Raw genomic sequence first — 4,444 nt, forward strand, 5'->3', positions numbered from 1 at the left:
CCGCTCTCCTCCGCTGGCGCGCGGGGAGCCAAGCCCGAGGCCGCCCGGCCGCGCCCCTCCGGCGCCGCAGAGCTCCGATCCGGTCGGTCTTGTGACTCCAGGGTGCGAGAGTCGAGCCTCGTGGGTCCTCGGGTGCGTTTCCGCTCCCGGGCTGCGGGATCTCCGGGCTTCTGGTTTGCTTTCAGGGGCTGAGGCCGGGTCACCGCGCCCGCCCCGCTCTCCTCCTGCCCGCGCAGCACGGCTGGCGGTCTCCTCCTCCCGGCCCCCTTCGGTTCCCGGACGGTCGGTTGTCTCCGGTAGCAACTCGGCAGATGTGGAGCCTGAGGTCTTTGAGACCGGCAACCATGTTTTGCTCTACTCTGTTTTCTGAGGGAGGGATCGCCCAGGTTTAAGGGCACTTTCCAGTTGCGTAAGGGTGAGATCCATTGGCTCAGGACTTGCCGATGGGGAAGGAATATAGACGCGAGACTTCAGATCCTGGCTCTGAAAGTTATTCATGGTGGACGCTCGAGCCCGTGACTTGATTGCTCTTAAGTATCAAAGAGCACCCACTCCAGCTGCAAGAATAGCGCCTGCCTTAGGGTATTGTTTTGAGGAGTGAACGAGTTAATTCGTGCCAAGAGCCTGGGACAGTGCCTAGTACGTAGTTTGGGCTCAATAAAGGTGAGCTATTATACTGGCAAGGAGATGGAGCTCTGGTGACTTCTCGTATCCACCGAAGGATCCCTGTTCAGAGACATTTAATTGTCAGTGTTTCCTCACCACGGGGCCTGGAAGAGGGATGAGGCTGGACACTGTAGTCAGAGGGGCTGAGACTGTGGCTCCCAGGGAGCCATGAGCTCTTCTCGATGAGATGGAGCGATGCCTAGCCAGGCGAATAGACTACTGGGAGGCGGTGGAAGCTGTGGATTGCAGGGCTTGGTGGGAGGAAGTTGGAGACTGGGGTGCAGGTTTCTGCAGCGTATAACTTGCCCTGCTTCTCCTCCTATTGGCCAGAAGGTGAAGAAGCATCCCTGCCACTGGCTCCAGCCACCATCACGTCCAGCCCCAGCACATGGGCCAAGCAACCACGAGGCACAAGTATCTCCTTTGACTTGCCCTCTTGGATGTTTCAGCCACACTGACCCCAAAGTGGCCTATCTTCACTCGGGTGACTCTAGAGTTTAGTGGGTGCTAACTCCCCAGGGAAAAATCTTGCTACCCTTTGTAGTCAATATCAAGGCAGAGTGACTTTAACTCCTGGGTTTCAGCTTCTTTTTGCCCGAGTTGTCTTAACTAAATCATTAACCTTCTCTGGGATTGCTTGGATTTCCTCATCTACAAAATATATAGAACAAATCTATGAGTGCTTTTTTTTTTTAATGTATGTGCCAATACTGGGGCTTGAATGCAGGACTTGGGTGCTGTCCTTCAGTTTTTTAGCTCAAAGCTGGTGCTTTACCACTTGACCCACAACTTCACTTTGGGCTTTTTGGTGGTTCATTGGAGATAAGAGAGTCTTACAAACTTTCCTGCCTGGGCTGGCTTCAACTTTGAGATGCTCAAATCTCAGCCTCTTGAGTAGCTAGGATTATAGGTGTGGTCTCCTGGCACCTGGTTTAATATTTATTTATTTATTTTGTCAGTCACGGAGCTTGAACTCAGGGCCTGAGCAATCCCTGAGCTCTTTTGCTCAAGCTAGTGCTCTACCACTTTGAGCCACACACCAGTTGTTTAGTTTGTTTGTTTTTTTAAAGAATGAGATAACGTATGCAAAGATCTCTAACACTTAATAATGGTACTTTATAACCAAAATCTGCTTCATATATTAAATGAAGGAGTGAAAAAAGACCAGAGGGGCTAAAGCACAAAGACAGAGGAGCTAAAGATAATAGGAGATAAGTATAGATATGAAGGATTCAGTCACTGGGAATGTGTTAAGAGTTTGTTAAAAGAGTTTGCCTATAATCCTGTACTATGTAAAGATCTTCAGCTCTCAGTCTCCTAGTAGCTAGGATTAGAGGCATGTGTCACTAGTACCCAGCAAGTACTTCTAAAACGTTAAACTAAATCTACTTCCTGCTTATGTGTAGTACAGATACTTGAAGTAGTATTTCCAGTCCTTTGTGATAATTCTGTAATTCCTGTCATTTATTTATAGCTCATAGTTATTAACTATAATGTTACTAGTGTTACTTCAAACAACTTCCTTTATAATGAATTAAAAGGTGTGTTGCTGTGTGGGTCAGTAGTAGGGAGTTTGCCTACCACATCGAGGCCCTGGTTCCATCCTTAGCACCCATGAAAAGAAAAAAAAGTACAAGGTTTTATTTCACTTCATTTATTCCTTCTCTGACATCTACCCTGCCTTATGTATGTCCAGATTTCTGATCTATGTCATTGTCCAGCTTGGAGGACAATGAACATTTCTTCTTCTTCTTCTTCTCTTCCTCCTCCTCCTCCTCCTCCTCCTCCTTCTTCCTCTTCCTCTTCTTCCTCTTCCTCTTCTTTTTCTTCCTCTTCTTCTTCTTTGTGGTCATGGGGCCTGAACTCTGGGCCTGGACACTATCCCTCAGCTCTTCAGATCAAGGATAGAGCTCTACCACTTGAGCCACAGCGCCACTTCTGGCTTTTTCTGCTTATGTGGTGCTGAGGAATCAAACCCAGGCCCTCATGCATGCAAGGCAAGCATTCTACCACTGAGTCACTTTCCTACTCCCATGAACATTTCTTGTAAGTAAAATAAACTAATAGTAAATTCCTAAGCTGTTTGCCTGAGAAAGTCTCTATTTTTCATTTTTGAAGAATAATACCAATCTAGACTAGTAAGTATCCCCTGCTCCCCACACATTTTAAAAACATTTTGTGCTATTCTCTTTCAGCTTGCATGTTTTCTTTTTTTGACCATACTGGGGTTCAAACTTGGGGTCTCACTTTTGCTAGGGGGATGTCATGAGAGTTTGGCTTAGGCTGGCAAATTAATGGGTTCTGTTTCCTTGTCTGTTGTGATATGAAATAGAGAGGTTGAAGATATATTTTTTTTATTGTGAGAATACCATACAGAGGGGTTACAATTACATGGGCAAGATAATGAGTACATTTCTTGTCAAGCATTGTTGCCTCCTCTTGGTTTCCCCTTCCCATCCCTTCCCATACTCCCCTCTTCCCCTAAGATATTTTTTTAAGTTTGATTTTGACTATTTCAATGGAAGCAACACATGTATATAATCAAAGAATGAAAGGAACTGGGCGTCAGTGGCTCATATCTGTAATCCTAGCTACTCAGGAGGCTGAGATCTGAGATTTGAAGCCAAGGCAGGCAGGAAAGTCTGTGAGTCTCTTATCTCCAACTAACCCCCCCCCCAAAAAAAAGCCTGAAGTGAGGTATAGCTCAAGTGATAGAGCCCTAGCCTCAAACACCAAAGCTCGGGGCGAGTACCCAGTCTCTGAATTCAAGACCCAAGATTGGCAAAACATAAATAAAAATAAAACTTAATAAAGTAAAACGATATGAAAGGGTTTAGATATCCTCTTTCTCCCACTTCAGTTCCTGTCCTCTAAGGTAAGCCCATTTTCATTCTGTTTTTGTTCCTAAATTGCCATTAAAAAAAATAAAACCCACTGGGCTGGGATGTAGCTCAGTGGCAAAGTGCTTGCCTAGCAAGCGCAACGTCCTGGGTTCGATCCCCAGTACCAAAAAAAAAAAAAGAAAAGACAAAAAAAATACAGTTAAAAAAACAAAACCCACAAACATTGCTGCCTACTGCCCCATATGCCATCTTCTTCTTACTATATAGTTACACCACTATTTTCTGTTCTGCCAAAGCAACTCGACAGTTTCCCATAACAGACTTTAGCCTGTTTCAATAGATATAGTTTGTGCATTCCAAGTCACCAAGATAAAAGATGGAGCACAAACACTGCCATCCTTTCCATTTCTTTCCCTTTTCATTCCCTGACCTCTGTCAGATATACTTATTAATAATGGCCTTTGTATTTTAGAATTTTTATGTATGCAGAAGAATTGCAAAGATAGTGCAGAAAGATTTTTTATCAGTCATGGGGTTTGGACTCAAGGTGCAGTTACTGTCTCTGAGCTTTTTGTTCAAAGGTAGGGCTCTACCACTTAGAGCCACAGCTCCACTTCTGGTTTTCTGGTGATTAATTGGAGATAAAGAGTCTCATGACCTTTCTGCCCAGGCTGGCTTTGAATCGTGATTCTCAGATCTCAGCCTCCTGAGTAGCTAGGATTACAGGTGTGAGCCACCAGTGCCCAGCTTCTTCCTTCCTTCTTTTCCTCCCTTTCTCCCTCCCCCTTCCTCCCTCCCTCCCTTCCTTCCTTCCTTCCTTCTTTCTTTTTTTTTTGGTCGGTCGTGGGGCTTGAACTCTGGGCCTGGGCGCTGTCCCTCAGCTCTTCAGCTCAAGGCGAGCGCTCTACCACTTGAGCTACAGCGCCACTTCCAGT

At 45.8% G+C, this 4,444-nt stretch overlaps 1 protein-coding gene across 2 annotated transcripts in view; it reads left to right on the plus strand.

The window, feature by feature from the left end:
• LOC106003231 (CMRF35-like molecule 4) overlaps positions 1 to 4,444 on the plus strand; it is an 88,189-nt gene that overhangs the window by 29,563 nt on the left and 54,182 nt on the right. The gene's annotated exons all lie outside the window — the stretch shown is intronic.

The sequence above is a fragment of the Dipodomys ordii genome, unplaced genomic scaffold (assembly GCF_000151885.1).
Source record: "Dipodomys ordii isolate 6190 unplaced genomic scaffold, Dord_2.0 Scaffold7, whole genome shotgun sequence".
Lineage (NCBI taxonomy): Eukaryota > Metazoa > Chordata > Mammalia > Rodentia > Heteromyidae > Dipodomys > Dipodomys ordii.